The sequence below is a fragment of the Aulostomus chinensis genome, chromosome 1 (assembly GCF_037954235.1).
Source record: "Aulostomus chinensis isolate RoL2024-O1b breed Wild chromosome 1, RoL_Achi_v1.0, whole genome shotgun sequence".
NCBI classification, from domain to species: Eukaryota; Metazoa; Chordata; class Actinopteri; order Syngnathiformes; family Aulostomidae; genus Aulostomus; species Aulostomus chinensis.
In genome coordinates, this window is record NC_141320.1 from 2,315,758 (window position 1) to 2,329,908 (window position 14,151).

At 46.9% G+C, this 14,151-nt stretch overlaps 1 non-coding gene across 1 annotated transcript; it reads left to right on the forward strand.

Moving 5' to 3' along the window:
- The first annotated feature begins 1,919 nt into the window (after nucleotides 1–1,919).
- On the forward strand, nucleotides 1,920–1,991 carry trnae-uuc (transfer RNA glutamic acid (anticodon UUC)). Its single transcript has one exon. It is a non-coding gene; the product is annotated as a tRNA-Glu (tRNA).
- Nucleotides 1,992–14,151: the final 12,160 nt, after the last annotated feature.

A 14,151-nucleotide genomic window follows, 5' to 3' on the forward strand; every position in this document is an offset into this window, starting at 1 on the left:
TTTAAGGTTCATTCCACCAAAATACTTTCTAATTTATAGTTTTAAAGGTTTGTTCCACCAAAATACCTTCTAATTTATAGTTTTAAAGGTTCGTTCCACCAAAATACTTTCTAATTTATAGTTTTAAAGGTTCGTTCCACCAAAATACTTTCTAATTTATAGTTTTAAAGGTTCATTCCACCAAAATACTTTCTAATTTATAGTTTTAAAGGTTCATTCCACCAAAATACTGCTTTCTGTCCAACTTCTCAGTTTTAAAGGTTCCTTCAGTTGAGGGCTCCTGGTTCTGTGTGAGGGGTTGAGGGTCGATATGGGATGATGAGGAAGATTTCATGTCCCGATGGTCCTGCTAAAGTAACTGAGAGTCATGACATCAAACAATGTCATCAAAATACGCTTGAACTATTAAAATGGCAATAAAATCTACTGGAATCATTTTACCACAAACACTTTTATTGTGTTTTTGTGAGCATCATTTTTCAAACATTATAACATAAACTTTAAAAAGGGTCCATTCACTAACACTCTTACTTGAAGGTAGTCACTGATATCAGTAAATAGCTGATAAAGATTTGTGCTCATGTTTTAATTCTCTACTCTGACCTGTGCTGAGACACTGGACCAGAGAGGAAGACCTGCTCAGCCTCCTGCATGGACCAATTCTGCAGCTCAGTGATGACGACGAGGGATTCAGCATTGAGTTCATTTTAAACTTTTTGGAGGAAACAACTGTAAATTAACCAGCAGTTACTGGTGATGCTTCACAGTTTCCAAGCTCAAACGGCCTCCTGCTTGTTGGACTCACAATTTCCAAAAAATGTAGACATCAAAAGTCAAATCATGGTTTTGTGTTGTTTTGTTTTTTACTGGAGGAAAACTTCAAATTGTGATGATGTGTCTGACTTAGAAACTGAACCCCCAAAAATCAAAAAGTCTCCTTCTTCTGTGCCGTGATCTCTGAGCTGATCATGATTGATCTCATCAATAAACCTTGGCAGCCGACCAGTCACACACAGCCCCCCCCCCCCACACACACACACACTGAGACATGCAGCAGCTCACAGTAACTGCCTCAGTCACACAGCAGATAGACTCCTTTCTATAACAAGATAAGCAGTAGAAATGGATGGAAGTGATGATGAACTGATGAACAGGTGATTTGTCCAAAAGTCAACATCAGATTCATTTCCAATCTGTGGAAGCAGTTTCATCTTGAGGTTCCAGGTAAGAACAGCCAGCTGTGGGCTGACACACATCTCTTCAGGAGCACTTCTATGCTCCAAACTTGCCAGGTTGAATTGTGTCTGTATTCTGAGGGCAGCAGGAGGACGGAGGAGTGAGGACACACACATTTGGACCTGAGAGCAGCTTTGTGTGGGATTTCCCCAGCAAAGATAAAACCAGCTCCTTCATGCCTGCTATGAAGGCTCACAGTCACACTGACCCTGCTACAAATACTTTGATATGCAACAGACTGGTTTCTCTTCTGGTAGTTTGTTATCAACTGTTGTCACATTTAAGGATCAATTTAGCTGATAAGATGAAGGCTGTTTAACTGATGCAGTTAAACTGTGACAGTGTTAATATTTAGAAATCCACAGTTGCTCATAACAACTGGTAGTACAAGTACACAGTAGAGACGACTGTAGGAAGTAGCAGTTGTGAGCCTTGAAGAAAATGCCCCCATCACATTGTCAGTGTTTCAGTGACTGGCATTGTGAAGAGACTGAGACAAAGTCAGTTATGAATGGAGGGCTGAGTTGGAGCAGAGGGGGGCAGGATCCTGGGGGTGGACTGTCTTTAGGGGGCTGAGGTGTCTGGTGGTCTTGGTGGACCCTCTGTATCTCAAACTGAGACAACAGAGTCCTGTGTTCTTGAGTCATTGTGTATAGTCTCTGTTGTTGGAGAGCTCAGTGTGGTCCCTGATGGTCTAGTGGCTAGGATTCGGCGCTTTCATCGCCGCGGCCTGGGTTCAATTCCCGGTCAGGGAATGAGATATTTAGAGGTTGAGGAAGAGGTGATACGGTGGTCCACATGATGGTGGAGGTGATAAACTGTGAATCCATCATGGCTCCAGTCTCACCCCCATTGTAGTGTTCTTGGTTCACTCTGCCATGGCCCCATGTTGAAGGGTGACTGTCTCATTCACGTTCAACCCTTTGTTAGACTCTATTAAGTCACTGACTCCTGCAAGGACAAACTCTGGTCAGTGTGATCCCTGATAGTCCAGTGGCTAGGACTGGTGCTCTCACTGCCACAGCCTAGGGTTCAAGTCCTGGTCAGGGAAGCTGTGGATACCCTGAGGTTCTAGCCAACTATGGACTGATAGCTGACCTCCCCTCCTCTCTAAAATCCTGGAGAAAGCAGCTGCTAATCAGCTTAGTGACTTCCTCCATAACAAGAGTTCATTTGAGGGTTTCAGTCTGGTTTTAGAGCCCAGCACAGAGACAGCACTGGTAGAAGTCACTGGATATATGAACATATATTATAGATAAATATCGGCCGACTCATCAATGGCTGAGGAATACATTCAGTCAGTAGCATATCAGTCCTCTGAAGCTGTAACGTGAGCCCACTTCTACCGACTAGAGGAGAGGTAAAATTACACCTGAAATCTGAGGTTTGTCCCTCAAAAAGAACCGCGATGTACTAAAAGTTTCCTCCCCAGAATGATTCTATCAACAAACACTTTAAATTGATATTCTGGAGTTTTATTTCAGTCGCCTGGAAAGTGCTGTGGAGTGAGTAAGATGGTATTTAAATGGCAGGCCTATCCACTCGCGCTAGCACTAGCATTGCAGATAGCATCAGCAGGACCAGACCCAGTGGGTCCAAAACTGTCTCCAGTTGCTGGGAGCACCCTGGTGAGCTGGGAAGGCCAAAGGTCCAAAAAACTGAACCTCCCCTTCAAGACTGCAGCTGCTCCAGAAAGCAGCTGCACGTGCATAGACAGGAACTAGGAGGAGAGACCACATCATCAATCCAGAACACAGTTTAAAATCCTTCTCCTCACTCTTAAAGCTCTGAAAGGAACATTCCAGCTAAAAAGGAACCTCAGGTGTGTTCTTGTGTTTTTATTATTTTGAACGATTGCAGGGATTTGGTTTGAGAGCATCCATGTCTAACAAGGTTTTGGTGCATACTGCTAATTAGCTCCCAACGCAGGTCCTGGGGGCAGCAGATAAACAGACAAATGATAACAACATCATCCACTCCAAACAGTCAAACACAAGGGTGGTGATCAAGTAGAGCCTCTACATGGAAACAAAAGCACTGAGAACTTTAAAAGAGAACAGAAAGTTTATTAAAAGACAAGTTTATAAAGATAGTTAAAAGGTGTCTTGACAGCTGTTTACACTTTAATTAAGCTGTAGAAGAAGAAGACCTTCACTGTGAAAACTCATCCTGTGTTACAGCCGCCCCTCCAGGATGGTCAGGGACCAACTTCAGTCCTGGTCCTGATCCACCGGAAATCCAACCAATCTCTCCCATAGGAACCATGTATTTGTTAAAGCAGCGCTCGCTGTGTCTGTGTAGGAGCCGGTACTGAGCGTATACTGCATGTGTACTACTACTAAAGGTACTTCACCGGAGGCTCCAGCTGATGTCACATATTTCTCCAACAGCTGGATGACATCACTGATATCAGAGACTCCACCCACTCATTTATTTTCACACATCTCAAAGACAATTCAGTGTTTGATCAGGGATCAATACTTCATGATAAAGATCAGTACTTGGTGCCAAGTGGATCTTTGATGGTGACCTCAGAGAAATCAGATCAGCCCTCACACCCTCCTGTCCAAAGGTGGCTCCATGATTTCAGCTTCATCCTGTCTCTTTCCTGATGTGTTTTCCCTTCTGCTTTCAAAAACTCTTTACACCCACAACCCTCAAGTCTGGCCTCCACCACCATGATTAGTTTCAGTTTCTCCTCAGCTTCAGTCACACAACACAGGATGGACAAAGGAAGTTTCTCTGTTGTGTCGTCTCAAGTTTTCCTGACCTGAGGAGCTTTGTTAACTAACTCAGCAAGACTGATGTCTCTCAGGTGTGTGTTCTCATCATTGTTCTCCATGTAGACACGTTGTCTACACTGACCATAATCCACTCATCTTCCTTCATTCTTTGCAGTGTCCCTACCAGAGACCAGTCAGGTGGTCTCTGTTCCTGCAGTCATACTGGATATTCGCTATGTGAAGGGGACCGACAAAGTGGTGGTGGACGTGTTGTCTAGAGTTCCTCAGTGTGGTATTTGATTGTGAGCTGTTTTCCTCTCTCTGGTTCTCCTCTTGTCTTTTCCTAGCCTCTTAAATTGCAACAAGAGATGCTGGACCACCGGAGCAGGCCACTGGTTCCCCTCCTGATAGTTTGACCTTATCTGAGCAGTCCAATGGGAGACGTATATGGTTTTTAGAGGTTTAGTGAATTATCATTTTGGGATTCAAGAAAAATTGCATTCATGGTATTTTGGTAGCGGGATTCCCTTCAGGACCCTGTTCTTGTAGGGGGGTGTGATGGTCCCTTGGCTGGTGTCTCTCATGATGTTTCTTGTGTTGCAGCAGGTAGCTGGAGAGTGGGGAGCTGTTCATTCCTCCTAGTTGGTTAGTTGCTCTCTTCATAAAGAACCCGCCTTGCCGGCCAGGAGCCGCTCTTCCTCCTCATCCATTGTCACTTTGATTTTCAGCAGCCAACATCTCTTCCTTACACATCCACAACACGAACTCGACTGACAACCACATCCCATTGTTATCTTAGTTCAATTTTGTTTTATCGTTGTGGTTTTTGAAAAAATCCTGTATTTGGCCTGCAACCTGCTTCTCCCACTCTTTTGTCACAGCTTCAGAGCAACATTTTGAAAAATGGTTCCTCTCAAGTGTGCGTTCTCATGTGTCTTCTCAGATTACCCGTTTCTGAGAATCTTTTGCCACAAACTGAGCAGGGGAATGGTTTCTCTCCAGTGTGCATTCTCATGTGTCTTTTCAGACATCCCCTTTCTGAAAATCTTGTGCCACAAACTGAGCAGGGGAACGGTTTCTCCCCAGTGTGCGTTCTCATGTGTGATTCTAGATTTGCCATTTCTGAGAATCTTTTGCCACATACTAAGCAGGGGAATGGTTTCTCTCCAGTGTGTGTTCTCATGTGTCTTTTCAGACATCCCTTTTCTGAAAATCTTGTGCCACAAACTGAGCAGGGGAATGGTTTCTCCCCAGTGTGTGTTCTCATGTGTCTATTCAGACATCCCTTTTCTGAAAATCTTTTGCCACAAACTGAGCAGGGGAATGGTTTCTCTCCAGTGTGTGTTCTTATGTCTTTTCAGACGTCCCTTTTCTGAAAAATTTCTGCCACAAACTGAGCAGGGGAACAGTTTCTCCACAGTGTGTGTTCTCATCTGTGTTTTCAGATTTCCCTTTGAGAATCTTTTGCCGCACACTGAGCATGGGAATGGTTTCTCCCCAGTTTTTCTTCTCATGAGTGTATCCAAACTCCATGTTGAGCACCTACATGGATGCTCATCCTCACTGACTTCTGTCTGAGATTCAGAAGGGCCAGAGGTCTTTATTTTTTGCTCTTTTGAGTTGCAATGACTCACTTCCTGTCCTGGTCTCAATTTCTGAAGCAAATTCCTCCTTGAGCCAGAGGGTTCCTTGTGCTCAGAGGAGGCCGTGTTATCAGGTCTGACCCAATCATCCTCACTGACTTCAGGCTCAGCTTCAGAAGAGTCTGACATCTGGTCTTCAGTCTGGGGTTGTACAAGTGGATCTGGATCTAACTTGCTGGCTGGTTCTGGTTCTGGTCCTCCACTCTCTTCTCCATCAGCTTCTGTTTTCAGAGGATGAACTGGGCTGCTGCTCAGAGACTCTTCTTTCAAGTTCTCCTCAGTTAGACTCTGATGAAGCTGTGGGAACTGAGGTTTCTCTTCGTCCCCTTCACTCTTCACAGGGACCAGAGTGAAGGGGAACGTGGTGATATCAGCCTCCTGCTGCCCTTGAAGCTGCCCTCCCTCCTCACTGGTCCAGAGCTCCTCCCACTCCTCTTTAATGTGGGGGGGCTCTGGGTCCTGCAGCTCAGGGGGAACCTCTTCTTTAATCACCAGCAGCTGCTCCACATCTGCAGGACACAAACAGCAACATCAGAAATCTCTTCATTTGACTCTGAAACAGTGGAGCAACCGACAGAAACAGAAATCAACTCAATAAAGAGACGTCCTGCTACTGATGACCAGTCAGCAAACTGGGAATAGAAACGCTGGCTTCAGATGCTTGGATCAACGTTGTGTCACCCAGGTCAAAGGTCAAAGGTCCCCTCTGCTGAATGGTTTTGTCCATTCATGATCACATCTGCTAGTCAGAATGTTCATTTCTAGAATGAGACCCTGTAGGAGAATGAGAGTTCAGTCCCTAGAACCAGAGGGAACCTGTACCGATGCTAAACATGTCAGCCCACCTACACTCACAGCCAGGGAGGTGCTGGCCACTGGGAGAAGTGGAATGATTCCCTAATGGCCGGTCCAGCCCAGGCCAACCGGGCAGTGGAGAAAAAAAGGTTGTTTTTAATGGGCTGATATAACTTCCAGTCTACAGGATCATCTTTTAACAAGGTAGCACCGTAGCAGCCTACAGAAGAACGACACAAGGACACCAACATGCACAGCATGCTGGGCCAGCCTGTCACACACGACTCAGTTAGAGTTAGTTAGGAGTTAGCAACACAGTGTGAATGTCCCCTCAGCTTGGTCTTGTCTTGGTTCAGTTCAACAGGGGACGGGTGGAGGGTATGTAGCTCTGTCTGGGGGCGGTGGGCCTGGTCGTTGTAGTGGGCTGTGGTTTGCCCCGTCTTGTCGTGGGGTGTGGGTGGGCCTCGACGCTGGCGGGGCTCCATCCCCTTGGGCTCAGCTCCTGCTGTGGGGGGGGGGGGGGTGCCTGGTGGGCCCGGGGTCATCTCTCTGCCCCGTCTCTCTGTGGGCTGCCTCCAGGCGGGGGTTGCTGCTCCTATGCTGTCCTGCGGGTCCTGGCATGGGTTGGGCCTGTGGCCTGGGGGGGGGGGGGGGGGTTCCTGGTGCTCCCTGTGTTCAGGGGGTTTCTGGGTGCCCTGGTGGTTTGGTCCTGACCTGCCTGCTGTCCTGGACTGGGGGTGTGATGTTCTGGTCCCCCACATCAGCTACAGTCAGCTACCCACCGCATCCAAGACAAACTGTTGCACACACACATATACATACACACACGTATACACACATGGAGCGCACAACTGACCCATAATCACACACTCAGACATTTATTTTAAAATCATATTAAACCAAATGGTAAATCTGCACTGGAAATTCTGCAACCAATGTTTTTTCTTTTTTCCTCTGTGGTGGCGGAATGAATGTTCGTGGCCAAAATCCATTCTTCTCATGTTTGGAGTTGTTTTGAGAGAAGGTCTGTCTTCCAGGAAGTCTGACCCCCCCCCCCCCCCCACACACACACACACACACACCCACACAGATGCATCTGTGTATGTGTGGGTGTCAGAATGATCCAGGTGAGAATGAGTGAGAGACCTGAACACACACACACACACACACACACACACACACACACACACACACACACACACACCTGGTCTCAAAATACACGCCTCTCTGGCTACAAAGACAGGTCAGTGAGAGTTTTTCTCGACTGATAACTTCTGTTGTTCTGTGTTGTAGAACTGTAATACTCTGAGAAGAAATACCTGCTGGCTCTACTCTCTCTCTCTGGTCTATTTTTATAGTTTGTCTCTTGGTGACCAGTAGAATTTCCGATCGAACTCTCGATAAATCTCTGTTGTTATTGTTGTTACTGGTTTTGTTTGTTTGTTTTTCTCCTATTGTTGCCCCCCCCCCCCTTGTCCTCCCTGTCCTGTCCCTGCTCTCTCTTCCTGTCCTCTCCTGTCCTCAGTCCGGTAGCTTCATCAATGAACCAACACATTCCTAATAAAGTTCAACCCAGATGGTGATAGGAGGAGTTTATCAGGTTCCTCCTTAGCAGAGTAGAACTGCTTCAGTCCAGCAAGGCACCAGGAACATGGATGCTGCTGCTGAACAGGACAGGTTAAAAACTACAAAAGAAGGCTGGACAACAATCCACAGAAAAACTAGTTTACCCTTTGATTTTGACCTTTGAATTTTTACATTTTACCTTTCAGACGTTCACACACAACCCGGAAATGGCTTTTTACACCTAAAATCCCCTAAAATGCTCTCTGAGGACCTCTGCAGCTCCACTTCCTGGCTGAATTCGGGGCCCAGCAGGTCCCTACGGGGACTCACCTGCTCTGTCCAGCCTGACTCGGGGCTTCAGCACGGCATCGAGCAGCAACCTCTGCCGGCGGTTCTCCCGCTCGTACTCCGCCACGGTTTCCTCCAGCAGAGCCACGATCTGCTCCGCGGCCGCCGCCAGCCGCTCGGTGAGCAGCGCTCTCAGCACCGGGACTCCAGCCGCTGAGTCTCCTTCTCCCAGCTGCAGCAGGAAGTCTTCAGCGGCGGCGAGGATCCGCTCCTGGACCGACACCCGCAGCAGCTGCGCGGCGCACATGTTGAGGTTCTACCGGCGCCACTCAGCCTTCAGGAGACAAAGACCGAGGCCGGGGGTTCACGGACTTCTCCTTCTTTCCTTGTTGTGTTCAAAGCTTCCCGCGTCTTCGTCTCGTTCTGTGAGGCGCGTATCGATGACGTATGTGTTGACGTCCGAAGCCTCACCAGCCGGCAGTGACCACGTGACTGATTCAGGACCTGCTTCTCCGGCTTGGCGTGAGATTCTAAATGTAAAGCAGTGAAACGCCGTGGTTTCCTCCCTCCTCGTCCAAAAGCGTTCGCTATTTGATCAAAGGAAGGAGAAACAAGTGACTCCATGTTGTGGAGGCTGAACTCAGAGTTGAGAGAACTTTCATTCTGATCTGAGAGCAGCAACAAAGCCACTGAGAAAAACTGAACCACTGTCAGAGTCGGCACAGCATCAGCAGTCAGGCTGTGTTCACACTGGGAGAAACCATCGGACAGAAACCTCCCTCAGTCACACTGAAGGAACCTGAACTGACTGCTGCAGCTGGGACACACACACACACACACACACACACACACGCACACACATACACACGCACACACACACACACACACACACACAGCAGGAAACATGGACAGAGAGATAAAAGCACAGGATGCCTCCTCCTCCTCCTTCCAGAGATCAACTGATCTCCAGATTGACTTCAGTTCTTTGATCAGAATTCTTCTTCCTCCTTGATAGATTTATTGATACTTTGTCATAGACGGTCCATTCCTATTGGAGGATGTTAAAGAGCAGGAGAACCAGGTTCCCATGTATGGAACTAGAATATTTATATACTGTATTGCAGTCGTTTCCAACATCCATCCATCCATTCTCTTCCTCTTATTCCTGATATGGGTCATGGGGGGTGGAGCCTATCCCAGCGTCTACAGGTGAGAGGCAGGGTTCACCCTGGACAGGTCACCAGTCCATCACAGGACCAACACATAGAGACAGACAACCATTCACACTCACAGTCACACCTACGGTCAATTTAGAGTATCAATCAGCCTCGTCCCCTCTTGATGTCTTTGGACTGTGGGAGGAAGCTGGATAACCAGAGAGAACCCACACAGGAACAGGAGAACATGGAGACTCCACACAGAAAGATCCTGTGCTCCAGCCGGGACTCGAACCCAGAACCTTCTTGCTGTGAGGTATTTTTATCTCACAAGTGGAAAAATGTAGAATCTTCATGTCATTACATGTCGTTCTCCATTGGGTCACTAGGGGGCAGCACCTACCTGCATCACCAATATGAGCCTTCCGTCTGTCAGGGGGTAGAATTCAGTCACCACCAATGACATCAGAGTCAGAGTTTAGACATCAAAGACAGACATTAAAGCCTCTCTGATAAAACAAAAATATCCTGCAATATTTTTTTCCAAAGTGAGACCCTCTTTATTCTCTAGTTTAATCTGCTGCAGTAATAATGAGCATCTTTGTCAGTCTACTGATGAATGTCAGATATCTTTGATGACCAAACCTGGACGTTTGTCTCAGTTTGACTGGAAGTCTCATTCATTCATTTCTCCTCCATGATTTCCTGCAATGATTTCCTGGTTCTGCTCCATTCAGGTTCAGAGAGCTGAGATTAAAATCACTCAGGAATAAAAGAGGAGACACCAACAAGTCAGCATGGAAGAGGAGCAGCTTTTCAAACTGGTCACCCTGGCTGCTGGTCTGGGCCTCCCTTTGCCTCGGTGCTCCTTGAACCAGTGAAGGTCCTGGTCCAGTCTTCTCCACTGAGTCCTTGTCAACAGGGAGCACCTCCCCACCAGAGAGGTGCAGGGCAAAGGAAAGGAAAACTCCAACCAGAATGAACGCTGCACTAAAAACTGCCCTCCATTTCTTGAGGGGAACGTTGGGTCTTCCTCAGGCAAATGGCAGTCAGCAGTGGCTCAACATCTGAACTGAGCCCAGACCTGGTCAGCTGATCATTCACCAGCTCAGCCCCTCCCACTCATGACGAAGACCTTGAAAACCCCAACATCACCTCCTCCACCTCAGTCTGGCGTGTGTGGATGGAGGGCTGTGATGTCAGCAGCGATGACATCACTGACACAAACACACTGATCTCTGACTGGTTTGGTCTGAGTGGGATTCAGTGACATCACACGACCTGCACCAGATGAAGGGGCGGGGCATCCAGGAGCTGTGACATCACTGGTGACTCTTGTTGGGCCGCCTTCTTGGCCAAAGTGGAGGAGAACAGGACCCAAATACAGACGGGGGAGAGGAGCGTTCAACAAAAGGAGGCTTGAATGATGAAAAGACAAAGAACAACAAAGGAACTCAAAGCACCAACAGAGGAGAAAAGACAAAGTAGCAAACAAAAGCCAAACTTCCACTGGAAACTTGGAGGAGCTGGAACAGGAGGGAGAGAACATGAGGCTGAGAACCCTGGAGAATGAGAGGTGGACAAATCCACCAGCGCAGCATCAGGAGAGCAAAGAAACCAGAAGGAGCTTTGAGGAGCTGCTGACATGCAGCCAGGGAGCGTCTGCCTGAGATGGGAGGAGCTGCTCATCCACCCAGATGGAGAAGCAGCCATCTTGCTCTTCTGACGCCGACCGGCAGAAGGAACAGAGGAGGTGAGGGGCCTCACGTTGTCATGGCAACATGGAAACATTCCACTCTGTCAGTGGTGCCTCCATCAGACGCACTTTGTCTTTGTGAAGATCAAAGTGAAAGGAAAAAATAAAATAAAACAATGAAGGCTGCATGAACTGAGTGACACACTTGAGGATGACATCAGCGAAATGTGTAATGTCACACTGCTGAGTCGTGAGGTCACCACCAGAGAACAAATGAGTGATGAGATGCTGATTATTGACTCTCTACTTTAAATGATCTCACTCTCTTCCAGCTTGAAGAAGTTGGAGGATGAATGAAGTCAAGAACTGGAAAAATGTAGAACGTTCACGTCATTACATGTTGTTCTCCATTGGGTCACTAGGGGGCAGCACCTACCTGCAACTCCTGTGAGCCCTCAGTCTCACCTCATTTTCAGGCTCCAACTAAAATGAAGCTTCAACTCTTCTGAATCCTCTCCACCTGTCAGATCTGTTTGAAACTTCCAGGTTTGATCAACATCCCAGTCTGAACACATCTACAGGTCAGTGGTGACCACAGCGCCACCTACTGGCAGCAGGAAATGACAGATTTGACACTGAGATGTCCTCGTCACGGCGTGATGGAGAGTTCTGATGATTCATCAGCACAATCAAACTCTGAGAACTCCTCCCTGCATGGTTGATGAGGGTCAAAGTTCCCATGTGTCTCACTTCAGGTGGAGGACCAGAGATTTTAGGCTCATGTGAGTGGTTGATTCTAATGCAAGAATAACAGACCACAGACTAGTCAGTGAATAAAACTGCCGACTTCTTTATAGACAGAAAATGTCAGAAAAACAAAAACTATTGGTACCAAACCCTTTACATCCACACACATTCAATAAAGGAGTCTCCCTCCAACCAACAGACAGAAACCAAACCTCAGGAGAATCAGGTTATTGACCTCTTTTGAGTCTTATTTGAAGTTAACCCGACTTATTTGAGTTGAGCTTTAATTTGGTGGCTGGATTTCTATGATTGTTTGTTTACTTCACGGTGTCTATTTGAGTTTCCTCAGTCTAGGTTCTCATTTGATCTTGGTTCAGCCTATTTATGAGTTTTAGTTCTACGTTCCCTCTTCCTGTTGGGTTGTTTCACCGGCTCTATCCAAGCTTGAACTCCCTTTCAACAACCCACTCATGGAACACCGATTTGGCACACAATCAGGAAACGTGAACAAAACAAAGTTATAAAAATAAAACTCAGGGCCAAAGTATTTCAATTTACAACTCAATCTCACAAATCAATGATCAGAGTCTCTCCCGTTCATCAGCAGTCTTTTCGTTCAGTCCGTTATCAGTCCAAAAGAAATTCAAGGTGTCTCTGTGAAACCTGTCAGTTCTGTCCTACCACAATCCCACCGTCAGGGTCAGTGTCACCTGGGTGGGTGAGGTTTGCAGCGCCATTTTCCACTCCGACTCTCTCTCTCCTGTGGGTGGCTCGCCATCTTTTCTCCACAGCGTCAGGTGTGTTCGCACACCAGTGATCCCGCCTACAAAACCTGGCCAAATCCTCGTTCACAACGCAATCAACACAATCCAGAATCATGGACAGCAGTTGAGTCCAGTGTCTTCTCAAAAAATGAAGGGACCAAGGAGAAAACCTCAAAAGAGTCTGCTTTGTTTACTCTTTCCTCTCTCATTCTCGAGTCGTCCGTCTGCTTTAGTTTAGTTTATTTATATTTGTACAGCACTTTTCATCCAGAGACTGCAACACAAAGTGCTTCACAGAACTGAGAGAAAACAGGCAACATTCAATAAAATATAAAACAATACAATAAATACATGTTAAGAACCCAGCCTTCCCAACCCACATGACCTCATACATGCACACACTACCCCCCCACACACACATACACACACACACACACGCATACACACAACCACACACTGACTGTCAGTAGGAACATGGCAGGGCACTGAAAATCCTAGTGAGGAAAGACCACCTATGGGGGCCATCCTCACCAGGAGGTGCCACAGCCCACAACCACAGGGAGCGCCGCCACCCAGACCCCCCCGAGCCCCCCAGCTCTCTGGGCCTGGACGATCCCAAGGACGACGCCCCTGTGGGTGGACTAGACACACCTCCCAGTGTGGAGGGCCCCCACCAGGAAACACTGGAGCTAAAAACTAAGACTAAAAGAAGGTAGAATAGGAAAGAACAGAAATTACAATGATATTAAAATATCAGAATGACATAAAATATATATAAAATCTAAAAGTTTAAGAGCTAATAAAAAAGTAGAATAAAATAATTAAAAGACTAAAGTAACAATAAGATATCGTGATAAAATGAAAGGACAAGAGAGACTAAGTCAGTTAAAAGCTAAGCTAAAAAGGGGAGTCTTGAGCCTCCTTTTAAAACATCAACAGTCTCTGCGGTCCTCATGTTCTCTGGCAGGCTGTTCCAGAACTTTGGGCCATAATGGCTGGATGCAGCCTCCCCATGGGTTTTAGTTCTGAGTCTTGGAACGACTAAAAGGCCGGTGCCAGAGGACCTCAGGGTCCGCGAAGGTTGATATGATAAAAGCAGTTCAGATAAATAAGGTGGGCCAAGACCATTAAGACACTTAAAAACTACTAAAAGAACCTTAAAGTTGATCCTGAAGCACACGGGGAGCCGATGCAGCGACTTTAAAACTGGTGTAATGAGCTCCCGCCCTCTGGTCCTCGTCAGCACACGTGCTGCAGAGTTCTGGAGTCATTGTAGATTGTAGATGGTTGTTTTGGGGAGACCAGAGAGCAGCAGGGCACTACAAGAATCTGAAGGACTGGAAATAAAAGCATGCATCAGCACCTCCGTGTTGGCCTGAGAGGAACGGGCGTCTCTGGCTCTGTTCTTAGTTATGTTCTTGACATGTGGAATGAAATTCAGCTCAGAGTCCAAAATGACACCCAGGTTCTTTACAGATTGTGAAGGTGATGTGATCCTTTGATGAGTTTAGGATCAGTCAGAGATCAAAGACTGAA